The sequence below is a fragment of the Sorex fumeus genome, unplaced genomic scaffold (genome assembly GCF_029834395.1).
Source record: "Sorex fumeus unplaced genomic scaffold, SorFum_2.1 ptg000063l, whole genome shotgun sequence".
Classification (NCBI taxonomy): Eukaryota; Metazoa; Chordata; class Mammalia; order Eulipotyphla; family Soricidae; genus Sorex; species Sorex fumeus.
In genome coordinates, this window is record NW_026606120.1 from 15,009,713 (window position 1) to 15,034,526 (window position 24,814).

Here is a 24,814-nt window from a genome sequence, read left to right on the forward strand (position 1 = left end):
CCTGCTCAGAGATGGGCAGAGAGTGGCGCACACGGAGTGCTGCAAGGACTCAGGTGGCCTTGCGGTGGCGGTTACGCGGGCGCGGCCCCGGGTGGGGCCCCGTGGGTGCGTGCAGCGGCCGCCGCTGGGCACGACCCGACCCCGCTGATTGTGCGCGGCGAGGGGCGCATCCCCGAAGAGCCACGCACCTTGGGACAGAATCCAGCCCCGCTGTCCGGTGACCCAGGACCGGCCCGTGCACACTCGCACGCACGGGGCGTTCACGTCTTTTGTGTGGTCTCCACCTCCAGAGCTGAGGCTTCGAAGGTTGATGCCATGCAGAAGTCAGAAGTAGGGGTATTATATAGAAGAAGAATGTAAACCCAAGTCTGTGTGGTTCCAGAACTCACGCTTCCAGGCTACTTGCAGCCAAAACGCTTAGTTCACAAGAATTCCACCCCCCTTCCCCTTTTATAAACTCGCAATTCCCAGCCCCTCACTTGCAGACACGCAGGTCGGTACCAGAGTGGGCCCGGGAATCTGCATTTTAACCAGCTTTCCAGTTCATTCCCGTTTTGGTGATCAGGGACAATGACAACTAGTTATTTTTCCCCACCCATTTCCCAGTTCTTCGTGAGGTTCTACCCCCGCCACCCCATCCCCCACTTCCAGACAGTTGCGCAGACTTGGGGAAGAAATGAAGCCTCTGCTGGGATTTCCAAGGTTGAGGAAGAAGCACCTTGAATTGATGAAAGGTTCAGTTTGAAAAACTTGTGAAAGTCTTGCTCTGTGGCCATTTTCCCAGCCTCTCATACTGTTAATTGGAAACCTTGCTAAATAAGATCACTCTGGCATGTATTTTCATATTCTCTTGCATTGCGCTAAAGTTAAGTCTCTGTTGTTCATCTTATAGATTGTTCAGGTTTGTAGCTTTTAGAAAGTTCTTTCGAGTCCGACTTCGAGTTAAAATTTCCAATCGGAAATCTGAAGATTCCCTGAAGAGAAGCCTTGAGTCACAGTTCTCGTAAAGTGTAGGTCATCCTCTTCCAAACCCAGATATCATAAATAAAAATCAGAAACTTTTATTTCTAAAATAGTACGGGACTAACTCAAGTAACAGGAAAACATCAATACAGAACATTATTTCCACTGTTTATTGCAGTGTTATTTATAGTAGCTAAAACTTGGAAGCTCAGTTGAAGTTCTCTTGATAGATATTGATTGGATAAGGATGGGTACATTTTTTACAATAAAATGATATCTAACTTTAAAACAACATTTTGTCATTTACAACACAGTGGAGGGAGCTTGGGGGAATTAAGCAGATTAAAGTAAATCAGAAGGGAAAAGACAAGAATTGGTCAATTTATTTCAATCCAGTTGTACAATGTAAGGATAGAAGATTTAACAGAAGAAACAAGATACAAAGATGAAGCAGTAGACATAATAGAATTGAAGTTATCTCCAAAGAAGGGAGTTGGAGGAGGTTTGTAAAGGTTGTGGGGGAGAGATTTCATGACAATTAAAAACAATAATGAATAGCATAGTAGATGTGAAAGAAACATATTGAAGTGTTTCTTAGTGACTTTTTTTTTGTCTCCTCTCCCCCAAATCTCTTCGAATTCCTCCAAATCCCTTCAAATAGATATTTGTAATTTATTTGACATGTATCAGGCCCTGGGAAACAATATTTTGTTACTTTTGTTTCCTTATAATTATTGAGTGTAAAACTATCCTGACCAACTTTGAACAAAAGCACTGTTATTTGAGGACCAGCTTTCCGTATCATTTAATACACAAACTGTGTTCATTTAGTATTCTTAAATTGTATATTTAATACAGTTAATGTGTTGTGCTAAAAAGCTGTATTTGTTTTTTCTGGTTCTTGTGGAAGCAATATGGACTTGAGGAAACAGAATATTGGTATAAGGAAGAACTGGTATTCTAGTTCCAATTTATTTTTGTTTTTCCGTATTTCGGGGTAAGCCCTGGCTGTGCTCAGGGCTTACTCCTGGCTCTGTTCTAGGGGTCACTCCTTAGCCGTGCCTCGGGGACCAGATGTGATGCTGGGGATCAAGTCAAGGATGACTGCATGCAAGGTAAGGACCTTCCCTGCTCTACTCTCCCTGCAGTCCCAGTTTTCATTGTGTTTTATTTTAATTTGTGCATTTATGCGCTGTGGTTTGAAATACTGTTAATGGTAGGGTTTCATGCGTAAAGCATTCCAGCATCACCTCCCTCTACCTGGCTGTCAGCTTCCCCTCCACTATTGTCCCAGTTTCTCCGTCTTATCTCCCCTCCATCCCTGCTGTGCAAGGACGATGATCTTTCTGCTGAAGACCTGTTCTGTTTCTGTTGCCTTTGGGCATTTGTTATTACCCTAGTAGATGAGTAGTAGTCTACTGTCTCTATATAATCTGTTTTTGGACACGTGGACATGGGTTATTTCCAGATTTTGGTGATGTGACTAGTGCTGCAATGAATGTAAGAGTGCAAATGTATTTCCTAAATAGAGTTTTTGGGCTCTTGGGGTAGAGGATAAGAAGTAGAATTGCTGAATCATGTAGAAGCTCAGTTCCTAGTTTTGGGGGGTAAGTGTCCATATTGTTTTCCTAAAAGGTTGGACCAGTCGGCATTCCCACCAGCAGTGAATACACATCTTTTTTCCCCCCACCTACACCAACATTGGTTGTTTGTTTTCTTTGTGATGTATGCTAGTCTCTCTGGTTTGAGATGATATCTCATTCTTGTCTTGATTTGCATTGTGTTCCTGATGATCGGTGGTGCAGAACATTTTTTTCTTATACCTTTCGGTTATTTGTATATCTTCTTTGAGGATGTTTCTGTCCATCTCCACTGCATACCCTCACCCCAACACCATTTTTTAAATGGGGTTGTTTGTTTTTATCTTGTAAAGTTCTACCAGTGCTTCATAGATCTTGGATATCAGCACCCCCATTGGATGAGCAATGGGTGAATATTCTCTCCCAGTCTGTGGAGTATCTTTTTGTTCTGGTCATGATTTCTTTGGCAGTGCAGAAACTTCTTAGTTTGATATAGTCCCCTTTGTGTTCTTTGGTTCCACTTTCTTGGCCAGTGACACTGAATCATTAAACATACCTCTAGAATCAATGTCATGAATTGCTACACTTACATTTTCTTCAGTATAGTTTATGAATTCAGGTATGATAGTGAGACCTTGACTTCATTTTGATTTGACTTTCGAGCATGGTGTTAGGGATCTGAGCTCATTTTGTTCTTTTGCATGTGACCAATCAGTTTTCCCAACACTGCTGAAAAAGCTTTTCTTGCTTCATACTTTTTTCTGCTTTGTTGAAGATTAGCTGTCTGTATTCCTTAGATTCTGTTTCTGGATTCTCAATTTTATTCCATTAATATGAGAGTCTGTCCGTATTCCAGTACCACAGTGTTTCATTTACTACAGCTCTATAGTATAGTTTGAAGTTGGGGGGAGAGAAGTCTCCCATCTTCATTTTTTCCTAGGATTTCCTTGGCTATTCAGGGTAGTGGTGATAAGATGGTGGTTATTATACCATATAAATTTCAACAGCATTTGATTTATGTCTTTTAAAAAATGTCATGGGGAGGGGGAGTTAGAGTGATAGTACATAGGTAGGTCATAACTCCCGTTGCACACATCGGGCTTGGGTTCAATTCGTGGCATCCCATATGGTCCCCTGAGCATCACTAGGAGTGATTTCTGAGCATTGCTGGATGTGCACCCCTGCAAAACAAAAAAAACAAAACAAAACACTTTTTAAAAAGTCATGGATATTTTTATAGGGGCTGCATTGAATCTGCATAATGCTTTGGGCAAGATTGTCATTTTGACAATATTCCAGTCCACAATCAGGAGATGTGTTTCTATTTCCTCATGTTCTCTTTCTTTTCTTTTAGTAGTGAGTTATAGTTTTCTTTGTATAAGTCTTTCACCTCTTTTGTTAAGCTGATTCCCAGGTACTTGGTTTGCTGAGGCACAATTGTGAATGAGATTGTTTTGAATTTCTCTTTCATTCGTTTCATTATTTGCATATAGAAAGCTATTCCTAATTTTAACACTGTTTGGTTATATGAACTTGGATCAGTAACTTGGCAGCCGTACCTGGAGGATTTTATCTGAGACTGAATGTATAAATACCTAGTCGAACACTAGCACAATTTTTCTCTACTGTTTTCTTTCTCCACCAGGATTTATTTATCTCTTTAGAGCAAACATGTAAGTTCCCATTGTGTTGTAAATTTGAGGTCATTTTGATTATAAAAAAAAAAGTTTTTGTTTTTACACTATATCTTAATTTGTTAGTAATAAAAGTCCGAATAATTCAACCTTTAATTTTTTTTCTTTTCCAGAAATTTATGAGTCTAGTGGCTATCCTTAACATATGTTGCCCTCTATTACAAAATTCATCCATCTGTTAATTCATTAAGTATTAATGAACACTTATCGTGATCCCGGCATTATGGTAAATATAAGGCGTATACCAGTGAAGAAGATAGATGAGGTCGCTGATTTTTAAAGAAGTTATACAGAAAAATACCCAAGATAATAAAATAGCTAATTACAAATAGTGAGAAATACTTAAAATTGGAACCTGAATGTTCACGTGGTGATGGGATGTGTTCTTCAGTGTGCTAGTTGATGACAGTGTGCTAGTTGGTTAGAAAACACTCAGACCAACTTTCTGGTGTCTGCAGATGGAGTATTTAAGGAAAATGAATGACCAGCAATCTTTCCTAGGTTTGAAATACTTTTACAATTATTCTAAGAGATTCAGTTTGCTGTTTGTGTCATAAAAATGTTAATGCATTGATAGTTTTCTAGCTTTCTCTTGGCAGTCCTTCCCTTTGATAACAATTGGTAGGAAACGTCCCCAAAGGAATCTTTAATAGTTGTTTCTGTAGAAACCACTTACTGTCCCCAAAGCCCTTGGGAATTTTATGGCAATCATTATGTACTGATAATTTAAACATATGCCTGAAGAACAACTTGCTGATAACTATAGGTATAATTAGAAGTTACCTTTTTTTTTTCTAGTTCAATCTGATCATTGAAACTTCCTTTTAACTCTTGCATGAAAAAAATGAGGAATCTACCTTAGTATTTTCTTACTTTGAAGAAGCAGGATTCAGTTCTGAGCATTGCTGGGTGTGATCCAAAAATGGAAAGAAAGAAAAGAAAAAAAAGGAAATCTTAACCTTGTTTCAGTATTCTGGTTTATCTGGTTAATGGAATATTTGAACATTACCTTTACTGTCATGGTTTAAAACCTAACATTTATCTTCTTAGGTGGTAGTCTCTATTTTTTGTTTTTGGGTTATCCCTGACAATGCTCAGGTATTACTTCTGGTTTAGGAATTACACCTGCTCAGGAATTACTCCTGGTGGTGCTTGAGGGACCATATGGGAGGCCAGATATTGAACCCGGTTTGGCTGCATACAAGGCAAATGCCTTACCTGAGTGCTGTCTGGCCCCAAGGGTGGTCAGATTTTAATCCTTAACCTTTTGAGTGGCAGGTTCTGCTGAAAAAAAATTATTACCAAGTCTCATTCTACCTGCTACAAAAGAGCACTAATTTTAATCTGTGGGTATGAAGGATGATGGGCTCAACATCAAACTTTCTTGTCTACGTTTTGCAGTGTCTGTATCACGAGAGCTGGCTATTAATCGTAAGTGGAATGTGGTTATTTGAGGAAAATCAGAGCATACTTCCTTTGTCTCAGGCCCATTTCTATATTGCAGTTTAAATGGCACTATTCTTTTGCACGTTTGATCTACTAATTAATGCATGACATTTTACATAAAAGCTGTCTAGCTCTATATATAAACTCAGGCTATTATTTCATCAGAATAAATTTGAGCACTTATTATGTGCCAGGCATGGTAATGGTTTGATAAAATCTATTAGAGGATTTCGTGATGGATTTCTGTGTACATAAGGAACATGTGATGATATGTACTCAGGGAAGCTCAGGAAAAGTAGGATCATTCCTTTGCAAAATCAATCATAATGTTACTTTTATATCTTAAAAAAACTAATTTAGCTCTAGATGGAAGATTCTCTAGAGAAATTGTATTTTCTTCATTTTGGAGTGATAGCACAGCAGGGAGGGCGTTTGCCTTACACGTGGCTCACATGACTGACCCAAGTTTGATTCCTCCGTCATTCTTGCCGGGCTCTCCAGAGAGAGAGCCAGTAATAAGTCTCACAATGTTACTGGGCCCACTCGAGCAAATCGAGGAACAACGGCAGGACAGTGATAGTGACCGTTACATTCTGCTTCAGGGAATTAAATTGATTACTTGTTTAATTAGTATAGCACTGTAGCACTCCCATTGTTCCTTGATTTGCTCGAGCGGGCTCAGTAACATCTCACAACAAATTGTGAGGCTTGCTTGTTATTACTGTTTTTGGCATATTGAATACATCATGGATAGCTTGCCAGACTTTGCCGTGCGGGCGAGATACTCTCGTTAGCTTGCCAGGCTCTCCGAAAGGGGCAGAAGAATCGAACCCGGGTTGGCTGCGTGCAAGGCAAACGCCCTACCCGCTGTGCTATCACTCCAGCCCTATGTAATTAGTATGTGGCCATGTTTTTGTTTTATTCTGATTCCTTCTGATACTGTTTCCAGGGAAGTTACAGTATATGTTGTCTTTTTATTAAAAATTAAAAAAAATATTTTTGGACTGCACCTGACTATGCCCAGGACTTCCTTCAGTCTGACTGCTCAGGGGACCATGCATGGTGGTCTGGCAATGCTCAGGGGACCATGCGTGGTGCCAGGGCCTCACCCAGGCCAAACGTATGCAAGGCAGATGTCTTATCCACTGTATTATCTCTTCAGCATCATATGTTTTCTTTTAAATAATGTTTGTTGTTTTGGGGGTCATGCCCAGTGGTGTTTGGGGTCCACTCCTGACAGTGCTGGGGTGCCAGGCTGTGCTGCTCTTACATGCAGAGCACGTGCTCTAGCCCTCTGAATCATCTGTCCAGCTCCCCACCCCCGCCCCAGTTTTTTTTCCAAACAGGGAGAACATGCACTTACAATAAAATTTAGAAAATATCACCAATATGGAAACATTATACACCAGTCACTTGTCTGTGTTCCTATACATTGTGGGTAGGAGGCTTATCCTCTGCAGTGCTGGGGACCGTGTGGTTCTGGGGCCTGAATCTGGTGCTTCTACATGCAAAAGTGGTTCTCTCGCCCTCTGAACCATCTTTCTTTCTGTGTGAACATGTGCACATATATGTACATGTACATATATGGTTTTTAACATCAGAACCATGCGCTTTCCTACTAAGTTAACTCTAACTTACCCCCTTCTTCTCTTTGTTTTGGTTGCGGTGTCCTGTAATTGCATGCTTGTTGCATTGCTTCTCAGTACACTTGGCTACAATATTCAGTGGCACAGGGATCACACTGACAATATGAGGATCCTTTTCAGGACATGGGGTGGTGTAGGGGCATTGAACCTGCTGCCTCATGGATGCAAAGCATGATCTTGACCACAGAGGCACAGCCCTGTTCCCAACTTACATTTTATATCCGTGTATGTATAAATACATGTAAAGGCAAATAAGATCATATTTTATATTTCATTTGTACTTCGTAACTCTTAAATCCAGCATTATGTGATAAATGAATATTCATCTTGCTCAAGTTCTGGGTTCAGTGTTCCATACCAAAAATAGAAGTACACAGGGCGTATAACAGTATAACCATAGAATTTTCTGGAAATAGCAGTTTGTTCCTCTAAAAGTAAAATATTGGGACTCGAGAGAAAGCTCAATGGGCAGGAGCATGTGTTTTGCATACAGGAGACCCGGGCTTGATCCTGGGTACTGCCTGGTCCCCTCAAGCATATAGCCTGAGCATGGCCAGGTGTGGCCCTGCAAAAAAGGGGAAAAAAAAACAAAACAAACAAAACAAAACAAAAACAGAAGTAAAATACTGATTCTAAGCATGTAGAAAGCACTAAACAGTTAGACAAAGTTCCACCATCATTAATGCCCACTACTTTGGGTTTTGTTGTTGTTGTTGTTTGTTTGTTTGTTTGTTTGTTTGTTTTTTACAACATTTGCCTTTCCTTTTCTTACTCTGTGGTGGAGTCTGCTCATAATGGCCGCATGCAGTGGTGGAACTCCAGGCATTCGACTGTCTGTTTGAACTGAATACATGCCTTGTCTAGTTGAAACTTGTCCCACGAAGGGATGAAATTTTCTCTGTTTTAAAGTCAAACTCGTTTACCCACCTTGTTTATAAACTAGTTGATTTTTGCACCCCTTGCATATTTGTAGATATCTGGCCAATCAGGTGTTTTTAAAGTAAAGTAAACCAAAACGCATTTTCTTTTTTTCCTTTTTTTTGATGGGGATGCTGCCTGTGGCAGTACTTGAGGCGGGGGGAGGTACGCAGTGCCGGGCACTGGACTCAGCTACCACTCAAGCTCTGCATCATGGTTCCAAGTAAACTCATTTTTCAAAAGGTTTTTTTTTTCAGTCAATGATAACAGAGTAATAAAAGAAAATGCCATAAGGAATGGAAAATCTAGAAGCACGAAGGAAAAAAGTTAACCGCCCTCCCCATTATCAGCATTTTGGTCAATCTCTTTCAAGTCGTTTCCCTCTAAATAGGTACAACTCTTGTATTTCACTTCCTTTAATTGAACTGTTTTACCATTTTCAGTCGATTTACAATATTTTATTATTTACTTTTGTTGAATCCCCATGAAATACACAGTTACAAAGCCGTTCATGGACTCATGGATGGATTTCAGCCAACGATGTTTCAACACCCATCCCTCCACCAGTGTCAATTTATAATATTTTAATATGGTGCTAAAAGAGTGGACTGTGGCTGATGCCGGCCTCTGGGAAGTGCCAGTCCTCCCCGCTCGCCACCTGAAGGTCCAGTTCTTTGCAACTGTTAGTGTCCTGACCTGGATATTTTCGTGTTACCCTTGCTGACCTTATGCTTTTGGTAGTTTGTACCCAGAAGCTATTTGAACAGATTTCCCTTCACCAGGCCCTGGCATGAGTGAGTCACTGCCTCTTTCTACCCCATGGATGAATTCTGTTTCTCAGCCACTGTGCTTCATGTTTCTTTCATTATTTTTATTATTTTATTTAGCTCATTTTCCCAAATTCCGAGCATGCATCTCACACCCTGCCCCATCAGTAAAAGACTGGACGGAATCAACTAAGTGAGTGTTTCTTTTCTCTAAGTAAAAGCTCATTGAAAACACAAATGATCGACAAGGGCCACGGGAGAGGCTCTCTTCTCTCTGATTAGTTGTGTACGGTGCACAGGGGAAAAGTATTCTCATTTAAATAATTTCCTTCTCTTCCATCTGACGCAAATGACAGACACTGCAAAACAGGGACAACAGAGTTCTAATTAAAGCGTGAAAGCCCTTCGTGGTCTACATTGCTATAGAGATGGTAGAATAATTATGCTTTTTAACTTAATACTCTGCTTCCCTACATGATTATTACTCGGATCACCGCATAACTCCTTGATAGACAAACTTAAGAATTCCTCACATTTAAGAGAGAAAATTGAACCCTTTTTCTTTACATGAAAATTGTCTCTCCCTCTTCCCTTCCCATTGCTGCTGTCACAGAGCCTGGGGATTACACACCTGGTTGTGATACTTACCAGGCGCCAGGCGTCTGGTTGTGGTGCTTGTGTCCTAGACACAGTGCCCGCATATGTGTTGCAGGTCTCACTGCTTATGGGGGCTCCTGGGCATTCTGGCTGTGCTTACTGGGGGTTGCAGTGCCTACATCTCTTTAGTCGTAAGGTTTGCTTAGGTTTATATTAAAATTTGCACTTAAAAATTTTATTTCATTTTATTTTTGCTTTCTGGGTCACACCCAGCAATGCTCAGGAGTTGCTCCTGGCTCTGCAGTCAGGAATCAGTCCTGGCGGTGCTTGGGGGACCATATGGGATGCCGGGGATTGAACCCGGGTTGGCCGCATGCAAGGCTAACACCCTACCCCACTGTGCTATCGCTCCAGCCTCACACTTACTGTTTTACCAAAGCTTACGTTTCTAGGTGAGCATATAACAACACAGAATGGGAGTGACAGTCTTTTACCACATTAATGGGAAGACTTTGTGCTAATGGAATGTGCTCCTGGTGGATCGTGTTGGGTGAATGGATCTTCACATACATGGATCTGTTACTTTGGTACTCGAGGTGGTGACCCGAGTCAGCCAGTTTCATATTTGCCCTTCAGTTCATCCTGGCACACTGAACACCTCTGACCCTAGTTCCACACAGCAGTCCTTTAAATGTTTGGGCTCATTATTTCCTGCCTTCATCACTTCTACTAGCCATTTAACTTTAAGAGGTCAGAGCCTGCCCAGCTTCGTGTCTTTTAGGGTCCCGAGTACCTGGGAGGGGGTCAGCTATTTATTAGATTGAATGAGACTGAAGGTCAGAGGAGCCCTTCGCCTTCCTGGCCTCTTCTACCCTGCACATCCTTCAGTTTTCCAGGTGTTCCTTTCAAGCTGTGTTCCTTAGAAATTCTGTTGTCCTGCCTTGAAGAAAGTCTCCCTGCATGGTGATCCAGTAGTATGTGATTGGGAGTTGAACCACTAACAAAGGTAATCTCATTTTACTATCATTGAATGTGTCAAGACTTTTTGTTACTGGACAGTTATAATGGAAAAAAAAAATCCATGACACATTTTATTGGTCAGGTTTTTCCCACTTTTGCCCACAGCAGCTCTTTTCAGTTGGCTCTGTCACAGCACCAGCAATTTGTGTGGTTATTTCTGTCCTACTTTCTGGCATGATAAGATGTATATTCCCTGTTACAGCTCCCAAACCAGCCATTTCAACAGGAATTCCTGCATCCTTTTATGGTAAATAGCCTGAGAAGCGTGCTTTGAGCTGATGTGCTCTGAGCTACTGGGTCTTGTCATTGTTTTTAAGCTCTGTCAATGGCCAGGCTTAGGAAGTACATGTGTAGGCATGTACACCTTTGTGATTTCTGTTTCACTTGTTATTTTTGGTCATAAGCAAAACAGGAGTTCCCAATTCTACCAGTATTTTACATATATCTTGACTCTTTCAATACTTGGTCAGATGAGTGGTGGCAGATATTTTCTCTCAGTCCGTGAGGTGTCTTTCTGTTCTGGTCATTATTTCTTTTGATGAAACTGGAACTTCTCAGTTTGATGGAGACCCATTTGTTTATCCTTGCTTCTGTTTGCTTGGTCAAGAGCGTTGAATTATTGAAGATGCCTATAGATTTAGTGTCATGAAGTGTTCTCTGTTTTCCTCAATGTATTTTATGGATTCAGTGTATGATATTAAGATCTTTAACCCATTTAAAATTTTTTTAATTCATTTATTAATCTGCTTTTATTTTTTACTCAGGCAACATAATTTACAAAGTTGTTTTAATAGCGGTTCACACCTACAGTGTTCCATCAGCAATCCCACCACCATTGTCAAACTTTCTTCCACCAATGCTCCAGGTTCTTTCTCACCCCCAACTAGTTTGGTTGATCTATTTGGGTCTCATGCTTACAGTGTTGTTGGATCTGTAGCTTAGATATGTACAAATATTTATACCACACCTTTTCACCATTAATAGGCTTGGAACTCTTCATCCTGATCTTGTTACCTCCAGTTACTTGCCCTAATATGTTTTTTTTTTTGCTTTTTGGGTCACACCCTGTGATGCCCAGGGGTTACTCCTGGCTCATGCACTCAGGAATTACTCCTGGCGGTGCTTGGGGGACCATATGGGATGCTGGGAATCGAACCCAGGTCGGCCATGTTGACTGCGTGCAAGGCAAACACACTACCCGCTGTGCTATTGCTCCAGCCCCTTAATATGCTTTTTTTAAAAAAATATTTTTTATTTTATTGTCATAAAGTTGTTTATGATGATTTGTTACATTCAGTATTCCAACACCAATTCCACCACCATTACACCTTCCCACTACCATTATTTCCAATTTTCCTAACCACCACCCAAGCCTGCCCCAGTAGCAAGCCTTAAATAATTTATTTTATATTGCTTGTTATGAATAGTTCACTAAAAATGATCAAAAAAATTCCTTAGAGAAAAATGTGTGGAGATTGTTATATTTCACCCTGGAGCCATTAAGCCCTTGTATAAGAGATTACTAACATGTTGTTACAGGTTGAGCCTTGTGTACTAATATTTTCTTAATTGAGATTGATTGCCTTGTACTTTACATCCCATCTAATGTGGTGTGCTATTTCTGATATGTCAGTGGTGTAGAGCTTGAGATCTCGCTCCAGGAATTCAAAAATTTCGAATGGGGTGATTACAGGTGGAGTTAAATTTTTAACTAGATGGTGACTTTGGGGTATGTAAGCATCTCTGCAGCTTGTTGATCTCTTTTGAAATTTATTTATAAGTCTCTGGATCATGGCTGGTTAATGAGCTTATGTGGTGCCAGAGGCAGTTAATGGGCATGACTGCCAGGCTCCCAGAAGAATAGCCCATCCCTGACTCTTACTCTGTGAGAGCTTGGAAATTTCGGTCACAAACCCCACAGACCTGAGTTTTTTAGCAGATTCATTCCTGGATGAAGCTCGTCCTGAGCCAGTGGAGTCCAGCCATGAGCACGGCAGCAACTGGAGTGTGGACTCTTTGGCTGCTGGGGCTCTGTTTGGGCAGGTGGAGGGAGGGCTTACCTGCCCCCCTCTGGGGTGTCCCAGATATGAGACTCAGCCTGGCACAGGGTCTGGAGCATCTCTGTGACTTGTTGATCTCTTTCAAGATTTATTTGTGTCTCTGGATCATGACCAGTTAATGAGCTTATATGGCACCAAAGGCAGTTCCTCTTTAATCCATTTTGATTTAACTTTTGTGCATGGTGTGAGAAAGGGATCTAAATTAATTTTTATGCATGTGATCGCTCCAGCCCATAGCTGTGCTATCACTGGAGCGATAGTGCAGTGGGTAGGGCGTTTGCCTTACATGTGGCCAACCCGGGCTTGATTCCTCCGTCCCTCTCAGAAAGCCTGGCAAGCTACTTAGAGTATCCTGCCCGCATGGCAGAGTCTGGCAAGCTCCCTGTGGCATATTCGGTATGCCAAAAATAGTAACAACAAGTCTCACAATGGATACATTACTGGTGCCTGCTTGAGCAAATCAATGAACAATGGGAGGCAGTGCAGTGCAGTGCTACATGTGAACAGTTTTCCCCATATCATTCATTGACGAGACTCCTTACTTCATACACTTCGCTCCTGTCATGAAGATTAGCTGTCCGTTTACTTGAGAGACTGTCTTTGGTTCTTGGTTTTCTTATTTTTTAATTTTTTGAGCCACACCCAGCTATGTTCAGGGTTTACTCCTTACTTTGCACTTAGGGATCAGTCCTGTCAGGGACGGAGAGGAGGGAACCATGTGGGGTGCTGGGTATCAACCCGGGTTGACCTTGTGCAAGGCAAGTGACTTACCTGTACTGTTTCTGACACTGAATTTATTCCATTGACCTGAGAGTCTGTCCTTATTCTAGTACAATACTATTTTGTTGTTGTTGTTGTTTTTGTTTGGTTTTTAGAGCACACTGAGCTATGCTCAGGATTTATTCCTGGGCCTATGTTCAGGAATCACTCCTGGCAGTGTTCAAGGGACCATATGTGGTGCTGGGGATCCATCCAGAAAATAGAAACAGCAATCAAGCGAGGAAAATGCCTACCCCCTGGACTTTCTCATCCCACACAGTTTTGATTATTACAGCACAAAGTATGACTTAGAAGTTGGGAAAGAGAAACCTTCCATCTTCTTTTTCCCTAGGATTTCTTTGGGGGTTTTATTATTCCACAAAAACTTCAAGATCGTTTGATCTGTGTCTTTAAAAATTTTCATGGGTATTTTTATAGGGACTATATTGAATCTGTATAGAACTTTGGGAAAGATTGTCATTTTGACAATATTAATTCTTCTTATCCATGATCAGGAGATGTGTTTCCATTTCCTTGTGTCTTTTTCATTTCTTTTAGTAGTGATTTATAGTTTTCTTTGTTTAAGTCTTTCACCTCTTTTATTAAACTGATTCCCAGGTGGGCTGGAGCGATAGCACAGCAGGTAGGGCATTTGCCTTGCACGCAGCCGACACGGCTGATCTGAGTTCAATTCTTCCGCCCCTCTTGGAGAGCCTGGCAAGCTAATGAGAGTATCTTGCCTGTACCACAAAGCCTGGCAAGCTTGTGACGTATTCAATATGCCAAACACAGTAATAAGTCTCACAATGTTACTGGGCCCGCTCGAGCAAATCAATGAACAACGGGAGGACAGTGACAGTGATTCCCAGGTACTTGGTTCTCTGAGACCCAGTTGTGAATGGATTGTTTTACTTTCTCTCTCTTCTGTTTCATTGTTTGCATGTTGAAATACCACAGTTTTCTGCACATTGATTTTCTAAACTGTCGCTTTATTATAAAAGCCTATTGTTTCTAGGAGCTTTTTTTCTAGAGGTTTTATTATTTTCTAAGTATAGCATTAAGTCATCTGCAAATAATGAGGATGACTTCTTTTTTCCAATCTAGATGCCTTTAATAACTTTCTTGCCTAATTGCTATGGCAAAGACTTCCAACACTGTATTGAATAATAGTGGTTTAGGGTGGGAAATCTTATCTTGTGCCAGATCTTAGAGGAAAGACTTTTCTTTTTCACCATTGAGTACAATATTTGCTGTGGGCTTGTGTTAAATGGTTTTAACTATGTTGAGGAAGGTTCCTTCAACTCCCATTTTATCATGAATCCGTGTTGAATCTTGTCAGATGCTTTCATGCATTTATTGATATGATTATGATTATTAATTTTCCTTGTATTGATATAGTATAGGATGTTGATTGACTTGTGTTTACTAAGTCATCCTTGCATCCCGAGATGCATCCTTCTGGTGTATGATCTTTTTGGTGTGCTGTTGGATTCAGTTTGCTAATATTTAGTTGAAGATTTTACATCTGTGTTCATTAGGTATAGAGGTCTATAGCTTCCCTGTGTTATAGTGTCTTTATCTGCTGTTTATATCAGGTTGCTTTTTAGAAACTGGGAGGATTCTTGTTTCATAAATTTTCTGAAAGGCCTGGAAAGAATTGGAAGTAAATCTTTAAAGATTTAGAAGAACTCACTAGTAAAACCATCTGGGCCTAGGCTTTTGTTTGGGGGAGACTTTTGTTTGCTGTTTCAATTTTTCTAATGCTTAATTGGCTTGTTCAGATCTGTTTCCTCTTGATTCAGCCTTAAAGATGAAAGAAATTCAATAATTTATTAATTTCTTCTAGGCACTCCAGTCTATAGCATAAAGATTTTCAGAGTAATCGCTGGTGATCTTTTGAATTTCTTTGGTGTCTGTTGTGACATCCCTACTTTCATTTTTGATTCAGTGTATTAGAATTTTCTCTCCTTGTGAGTCCAGTAAATGGTTCTCGTGTATTCTTTCAAATTAAAATGAGTTCTTATGTGCTTTCACTGAGCTCCAGTGGCAAATAGTCTTGAAGCAAAAAGTTTTGGGAAAAAAATCTTAAGATAAATGGTAGCCTAAAGAAAGTCAGTGACAGACATACTTATATAAGATAAACTAGATTTTAAGTTAAAAGTAATGAGACAGCAATAGGGTATAATGATTAAAATATAAATCCATTAAGTAATTAATATCCTTTATGAATTATTACTGGACCCAAGGAGAGACACTTACAGCAATACAATAAATTAGTAGGGGACTTTAATGCCCCACTTTTATCCATGGCCACTTCAGTCAGATAGAAAATCAACAAATCAACAACAGCTTTTATAGGAGGATTGGATCAGATGGGCACTATAGATATTTATAAAGCTCTCCATCCCTCAAAGTATGAATACACATTTGTCTCGGTGTACATGGAGCGGTCTTGAGGACAGACCTATGATGGAGCAATACAGTGTCAATAAGTTGACATAACAAGTATCAATAGTTCAGGAACTCTTACTAGGTATGGTGGGGTGGGGTGGGTAAGTCGCAGTGATATGGAGCTAGAAATAAACCACAAAAAAAGTTGGAAATAAACAAATATACATGGAAAGTAAAAACATTCTACTGAATAATTGTCGGCACTGAGGAACTTATTAGGTTAAAAGTGAAATTTTTAAAATTTCTGGAAGAAGGGAATAATGGATGTAGGAGTGTTATATATAGAACAGAACAAAAACAATAAGAGAGAAGTTCCTAAAAATACAAGGTTGCTTCAGGAAATAATAAAAATCTTCAATAAGCCCTCCAACCGCACGCTGAAGGGAACTAGAAAAATAACAAAGCTTAAGTCAGTTGAAGGAAGAAACTAATAAAATCTAGAGCAGAAATACAGTTAGAAACAATAAAGATGATATAGAAACAGAATGATTTTATTAGAAAGGATAGACAAAATAGAAAAATTTTCTGTTAGACTCACCAAGGAAAAGAGAAAAAAAAATCACAGTCTTTCTAGTTGTTGGAGAGATAGTGCAGCAGGAAGGGCATTTGCCTTGCATGTGGCCTACCTGGGTTCTATCTCGGCATCCCAGATGGTCCCCCAAGCACCACCAGGAGTGATTCCTGAGTCCAGAGCCAGGAGTAACCCCTTGAGCGTTGCTGGGTGTAACCAAAAAAAAAAAAGACCTATAACAGAAATGTTTAGTAATATATAAGAGTACGACATCCAACTTTACGTCATTAAGTTGGAGAACTAAAAGAAATAGACAAATCAGCTAAAACAGAATCATAGGGAAATGGAAAATATGAACAGATCAAGAAAAAGAAATGAGACAGTCATCAAGCAAAAACCAGAATCACGGTTTCAGTAGTGAATTCTACCAAATGTTGTTTAAAGATGAACCGTTACTTGTCTTCATGCTTTCTGAAGAAAGTGAAGAAAAGGAAATTATTTCAGACAAATTTTATGAGGCCAGCATTTACCTGAAGGTACTGAAAGGAGCAAGAACATCACAAAAAAGGAAACTGCAGACTCATTTCCCTGAAGAAGGCAGAAGCATAGAACCTCAACAGGATCTTAGCACATCATGTTTGGTGCTTCATTGAAAGGCTGTGACCGGTTCAGGACTTACTTGGGTTTAACCCAAGGGACGCAAAGGTGGTTGAACATATGCAAATCAGTTAATGTCATACGTCATCGAAAGATTAAGAGTACATAATCATATCAGTAGATGCAGAGAAAAATTGTGACAACATACAATATCTAGTTGTGTTAAAACTCAACAAAATGAGGATAGTGGGAACATGCTTCCACATACTAAAGGCCATATATGACAAACGCATATTAACACACCCTGGTGAAAAATGGGAAGCATTTGCTCTGAATGAGTTTCAGGGTAAAATTGTCCACTCTCATTAGTATTATACAGTGTAATATTGGAAGTCTTAGTATCAGAACAATTTGGTTAGAGCAAGAGAAACAAACAAAACACAGTACGACAATCCCACTTAATTTCAGTGGAAAAAAATTGGGTCAAGGACTAAAGAAACAGTTGACGTGCAAGCTTGCATGTGCAGGGCTTACGTGTGAGGGCCACTGCAACACCCAGTAGCCTGGGCGCTACTGGACCTGAGCAGTACCACTCTGCCCAGTTGCCTAACCCCTGGGGACCATCCATGTTTAGTTGTGGTGGTTGCACACATGCCCGCTGGGGGTTGTACTTTCTCATGTGTGTACGTACACATATTCTGCTTCTAGTATTTTGTGGGGGTCTGTGTCTGAGCTGCTCACGCCGTCTTTAGCTGCAGTGTTTGACAGGAGCTCCATGCTGTAGTCGATGTGCTCACACGCACCTGCTGTGGTGCGCTACTGTGCTGCAGGGGGTCCCCAGGGGCAGAGTCACCCTGACTGCCCAGTGCGTGTTGGGGGGGGGGGGCGTGGACTCACGCTTGCACGGCAGGCTTGCTGGCCCCAGAGCCCTCCCCAGACCTGCAGTGCTCTTAATGCCTCCCTTTCTCCCTGCGAGGAGAGTTTGGTTACCTGTGGAACTCTTGGCTGGCCAGCTGTTTTTTTAAACCCCAAAGACGGTGATCTGACTGTCTTCTGGCCTTTTTTGCTGAAATATTGTAGGTCATCTGTACCACAGGGAGGAGAGTAAATGTCCTTTCATGGTTACCGTCTGCACCTTAGCTTCAGTTCAGGTGTAGTTGTCCCTTCCGTCTTTCTTTGTGTCTTTCAGAAGCTTAAGGAGATAATGCCAGTAGCCCTTTCCTGATTTTAGGAGCTTTCACCCCATTTGCATTCACCAAGATCTTACGAGGAAGGGAAAGTGAGAGCCTCCCTGAGTAGAGCCGGCAAAGGCAGGTAAACATTAGCACCGTTGGCCTCACCGGGCTGAACACTGAAGGCCCCGGAGCGCATGTTGCCTGTTTCTCGTCATGTAGACTTGTCACCCAAGCACTTGAAATATGCTTTACAGAATAGGCTTTTAAAAAAATATTAATTTTATTATTGCTATTTGTTTGGGGGTCATACCTGGAGGTGCTCAGGGGTTACTCCTGGCTCTGCACTCAGGAATTGCTCCTGGCGCTGCAAGCAGGGGTCAAACCCAGGTTGGCCACGAGCTCTTCAGGGAATGCCAACTGCTTACCTCATGCAGTGGTTCTCCAAATCTCAGCTTCACTGAAAATGGTTCGAAATGCAGTTTCTTGGCTCTCTCCAGCCCTGCTGAGGGAAGACTTGTGTGGGACACAGCTGTCTGGGTTTTAATGGTGCTGGATCAGGCCTGGTGGACTTGTGGATGAATTTAGAAATGCTTGTGGGGTGTCATTGATGTGGCTGTTCATGAGAAAGGACTAAGAGCTCCAGACCTTGCTGAAGACCTGCTTCTCCTCTTGTTACCGTCTTGCCCCATCTGCTTTCCCATAGTGAGTTTTCTGAAGAATCTGAAACTAAATAGCCTGTTTCTTGAATGATGAAATCACGAGGTTCCTGCTGTAGTGTTGTTTTTCCCCTGCTCTGCAACTAGTCTCCTGGGGCGTACTTAAGATATGAGATCACAGAAGCCAGCAAAGTTAATTACAAACTTCCAGACATAACGTATTTTCAGGTGGCTCTGCCCCTGAGGACCGTACCTTGTCAGAAAGGTGGGGAGAAAGGAGGGATTTTAGAAAATGTTTCTACCTGCTCTCGGAGGAGGGTGTGGGGAGGCCAAGGATTGCATATTTTTCTATCATTTTTTAAAAGTTGCAGATTTAGAGGTGAGGACATTTTGATTTAAATGAAATTTGCTTGTTGTTTTGTGGGCCACTCCCAGCTTACTCAGTGCTTACTCCTGACTCTGTGCTCAGGGGTCACGCCTAGTGTTGCCGGGGAACCGTCTGAGGTGCCAGGGATCGAACCCAGGTCTGCTGCATGCAAAGCAGAGCACTGTATATCTCCAGCCCGGAAGTCTGTTTTTGCTTAGTTTTATACAAGCAGTCACAATAAGGGCTTTAGTTATTTATAGACAAAATACTACTAAGGTATTTAGAAGTCATGACTTTTAGCATCGGAGTCACTCGGAAAATCTTTGGAGCTGGGGAAATGGTACAGTGGGTAAGGCACATGCCTTGCACAACTTGATCCTCCAGGCACCGTCAGGAGTGGTCTCTGAATGCAGAAGTAAGCTCTGAGCTCTGCCAGATGTGCTCCCCCACAACAAAACAAAACAGAAAAATCCTGAACAAACTTTCAGTCATGATGGCTGGATTCCTTTATTATGGGGGAGATAGAGATGAAATGTGTAATTGGAATGAAGAAAAGACATCTTAAAGGAAGAAAATTTGAGCTGAAGTAGAAGTTACTGTCATCCTACGTATTTGACTGGAAAGACCACTGCTCCATACTTTAGGGGGTTCAGAGGAACACAAATTCAGCAACGGTTGTGAGATGTCAGAAATATAGTAGTGATCAGTGACATTTAAGATGAGGATGTGGCCTCCCTTGCATCGTGTAGTGGTGCTGTTGGGAATACAGATCATGGTGTCCAAAATGTATCTGGGGCTGGAGAGAGAGCACAGAGGGTATGGCACTTGCCTTGTATGTGGTGGACTTTCAGTTTGATCCCTGACACTGCTGTTGCTCCCCTCCCCTCTAGGTATTACTGGAAGTAATCCTTGAGCACAGAGCCAGGTGTAGGCCCCGAGTACAACTGGGTGTGGCCAAAAAACAAACAAAAAAATGTATCTCGTGATTTACCCAGTGGCTGGTGTGGGAAATGGTTTCTATGATCTTGGCATTAACCTTGAGATAAGTGAGGCAAGATTACCATTCTTCCATTACACAGGGCAAAGCTGAGATACAGAGATTGAATAATAAATGATGCTGCTGGTGGTGATGCCTCTACCTTTATGGAATGTTCATACGCATTCAGCAAAGTCTTTATTGAGCACCTACTTTGCACCAAAACCTGCCTGAGGCTTTGAGATATAGCAGTTGATAAACCCAACAAAATTTCTGCCTTCAAAAAATGCCCAGGGAGCTGACATTCTCGAAGGGTTAGCTGTTAGCAAGTGGGATAAATAAGCAGATAGGAGCTTCTACAGGCTGCTGTTGGAGAATGGATTGAATGATGGCTCCCACATGGTCTGTACATGGGCTCCAGAACCATCTTTCCAGGGAACAGAGGGCGGGAAGTGACTCTGAGACGTTCACAAATGTATCTACGACCACAGAGCCAGTAAGTGCCAAATTTTCTATCAAAGGTGTGTTTGGGTTTTCAGCGGTAGGGCGTTTGCCTTGCACGCAGCCAGCCTGGCCGAGCCAGGTTTGATTCCTCCGCCTCTCTCGGAGAGCCTGGCAAGCTCCCCATTAAGTATTCAATATGCCAAACACACTAACAAGAAGTCTCACAATGGAGATGTTACTGGTACCTCTCGAGCAAATCGATGAACAACAGGAGAACAGTGATAGTGATTGAACATGTAATTCAGAGCAGCTATAGTTCTCCTTCCCTCCTTCCTTCTTTCCTCCTTCCTGCCTTCCTTCCTTTCTGCCTTTCATCCTTTTTTTCTTTTTCTTTCTTTTTGATGTTTGGACCATACCCAGCAGCACTTAGGACTTAGCTCTGTGCTCAGGGATCACTCCTGTCATGAATTGTGGGACCATGCGGGGTTCCCAGGATCCAACCTGGGTCAGCTGTGTTTAAGGCAAGTGCCTTACCCACTGTACTCTCTCTCCAGACTTTGTAGTTTTATTTCTCTCTGATGAGAAGGGTAAAAGTGTAAAGGCCTGTAAATATTCTCAACATCTTAGGACAGCATCTAATGAAGAGCATGAAGGACAGCATATTTTCCCCAAATAACCTACAATATTAGAAAATCTTATTATGGATAGGGAGATCTGAAAATTTTTTTGCACAGAGAGAGAGTAGAGGATAGAGAGAGGAGAGAGACAGAGAGGGAGAGAGAAGGGGAGGGAGAGAAAGGAGAGGAGAGGAGAGAGAGACGAGAGAAGGGGAGGAGAGGAAAGAGAGAGAGAAGAGGAAAGAGAAAGAGAGAAGAGGAGAGAGAGGAGAGAGAGAGAGAAGAGGAAAGAGAAAGAGAGAAGAGGAGAGAGAGGAGAGAGAGAGAGAAAGAGAGAGAGAGAGAGAGAGAGAGAGAGAGAGAGAGAGAGGCGCATGCAGGAGGCTTGTGTTTGATCCCTGGCACTACATATTCCCTTAGCTTCACAGGGAATAACTATCAAGCCCAGAGCTGCACCTGAGTACTGCCAGGTATGACTCTTATCCCCTCCCTGGACCCCCCCCTAAATATTATTTAGAATAGAAGTAAAATTCCTTTTCTTAAGTATGAGATCTTTCTTGAGAAGCTATATATGTAGTGGTTTAGAATAGACTCTGGACTAACTGAAATCTAAATCCCAGCTTTGCTACTGAATATGGCATTGGACAAATTATTTGACTTTGCCTTCTTTTACAGGCCAATGAAAATAGGAATAATATATAAAACTAAATATCTTTATCATCTATAAGGATCCAGGAGTTATACTCCTTGGTATAGATCCAAAGGAACTTAAAACAAAACAAAACAAAAAAGCATGTCCTCACAAAAATCTGGGCAGGGAGTTTCTAGCACCTTTATTCACAAAGGTAAAACTTGGAAACAACTAAAATGTCCTTTAGTAGTTGAGTATAATTTGTGTTACATTCAGACAATGGAATATTATTCAGTACATAAAATAAACGAACTCTGAGCATTAAATCCCAATAACCACAACATGGATCCAGCCTTACTGCCAGTCAAGAGATGACAAGTGGAGGAAGAAGCCGTGGTATGCATGCTCAGTGCAATTCCACTCTGTTAGTAAGGATGCAATTGTACCATTGGGAGCAAAATGAATGGAGCTTGAGGTGATTATGCTAAGTGAAATAATAAAAATGTGAAAGAAAATCACAGGATGGTTTTACTCATGTGGAATATAAATCACAAAGGCAAACAAGCTGACAGAAAACAATAAAACTAATTTCTTGACTTGGTGAAAACCGTGGGACTTGCTGGTGGGAAAGGGGAGGTTGGTGGGAAGTGTGGCGAGAAGAATCTTTTTTTTTTTTTTAATTGAATCACCGTGAGATACAGTAACGGACTTACAAACTTTCATGATTACGTTTCGGTCATACAGTGATCGATCACTCATCCCTCCACCAGTGCCCATTCTCACCACCAATGATCCCAGCATCCCTCCCGTCACCCCCACCACTTCCCACCCCCTGTCTTTGTGGCAGGCACATTCTTTTGGTGATGGAATAGCACTGAAGCTTCGTTGGTGGGTGTGCTGGGATCCTGTGATTCTATAATATTAGAATAATGATAAATCAGTTTTGGGAGGTGAGGGGTTGGGGCTACACTCAGGGACTATTCTCGGCTCTGTGCTTAGGAGTAACCCTGGAGTGCTGTGAAATCCAGGACTGAACTGGGATTGACTGCGTGCATAGCAAGCACTTTCACCCCAGTACTATCTCTCTGGCCCTAAATAAGTATTTTTTTTTTAATAAGAAAAAGCGCTGTAGCACTGTCCTTCCATTATTCATCGATTTGCTCGAGCAGTAACGTCTCCATTGTGAGACTTGTTGTTACTGTGTTTGGCATATTGAATATATCACGGGTAGCTTGCCATGCTTTGCTGTGCGGGAAAGATATGGGTAGCTTGCCGGGCTCTCCGAGAGGGACGGAGGAATTGAACTCATGTCAGCCCGGTGGGCCACATGCAAAGCAAACACCCTGCCCACTGTGCTATCGCTCCAGCCCTTTAAAGAAAAAGAAAAAAAGAAAATAGCTATTAAGACGTGAAAAGACATGAAGGAATCTCAGCGCATATATATATAGTATCTAGTGAAAGAGGCCAGTCTCAGGGGGCTGCATGCAACGTGGTTCCCACTGTCATTTTGCGTGCAGTATGGTTCCCACTGTCATTCCTATTGTCATTTTGGAAAAGGCAAAACTAGAGACCTAAAATAATCAGTGATTTTAGGGGCAGAGGGGTGGGGTGGGATGGGGGATACATAGTACACAGAAGATTTTTAGGGCCGTGAAAATATTTTGATACCACGATTGTGGCTTCATGCCCAAACCCACAGAAGGTGCACCAAGAATAATTCCCTGAGGTCATGATGTATCTGTGTAGGCCATCAATTTAGAATAACAGTTGTGTGAGGAATGTTGGTGGTGGTGGGGTGGGATAGATCGTGCACGTGGGGGTGGGGAAGGGGCAGATGGAAAATCTCTGTACCTTCTGCTCAGTTCTTCAGTTGACCTAAAACTGCCCTAAAAATAAATTGATAAAATTGGCTTGCAACTTTAGACACACCTAAAAATACTATGGTGAGGAATATGAATTCTTATAAGAAGCACTTGGAACTGTGTCTTACATGGACTAAACAGATATTTTAATTATTTTTGTGAACATAATAATATAAAACTTTTGGTAATTTCCTTGGGCTTCTCTCTCTTCATTTCCCAATGAAAATTGAAAAAATTTAACCTCAAATTTTTCAACCATGACAGCTGTGCAGAATTTTGTCATGACAGTATGATATATTTCTTTGAATGTGGGCAGAAGTCATTGAAGTTTAAGTAGAGTGTACAAATTGTTCTACTCCTTACCAGACTCACTGATTCGAACATTTTGAGGATGAGGGTCAAGGAATATGCATTTTCCACAAACCCCGGGTGACTCCGATGTGCTTTGAGAGTTTCACCAACTCGTGACCTCCCAGGCACTTCTTAGTGCAATAAATTTTCCCAGAAATACACATGTCAATTTTGGCAGCACGCCATGTGTCTGGAAAATTAAATGGAAGTTAGTGATTTCAGAATTCTTCCATCTACTTCAGAACCCAGGCTCTTGTATAAAATTACTTTTTTATGAAGTAGAACTTTTTTTTTATATCAAACTCTTACTTTGTGGCCGTTCTTCCTAGCAGTGAGTAATAGTGCACTGCTGTTCTCAGTTTACAGTGTTAAATACTAATTATGAGAGTCTGATTCATTCTAAATAGTTGAGTCATTTTGAGAGAATTTTGGTATAAAAGCAAACTGTAGGATGGAGTGAGCAAAAACATCTGTCATTAGCAACAGGAAATGAAGTGAAATTGTATGTGGCTGCTCAGAGTGAAATGACCGGATTACTTTTTAAATCTTTTCCTTCTAAATTCTACAACCATGAAATCAGTAGAGTTGTGAATGGAAGTAATGCCTTCATAAATCTTCTTAACAAGCTCAACCATCCCTGCCTACTGACAGGACTGTACTACGGGGGATGAGTGAAATGCTTTCACAAATTGGTTTTTCTTTATTTAATCTTTTGTTGCAGTGTCT

The 24,814-nt window shown here is 41.3% G+C and overlaps 1 protein-coding gene across 1 annotated transcript in view; it reads left to right on the forward strand.

Annotated features, from left to right (window-relative positions):
• PTPDC1 (protein tyrosine phosphatase domain containing 1) overlaps window positions 1-24,814 on the forward strand; it is a 62,393-nt gene that overhangs the window by 643 nt on the left and 36,936 nt on the right. Inside the window, exon 2 of the mRNA XM_056126985.1 lies at window positions 2,006-2,078. The gene's annotated coding sequence lies outside the window, so the exon portion shown is untranslated. The remainder of the gene's footprint in view (window positions 1-2,005; window positions 2,079-24,814) is intronic.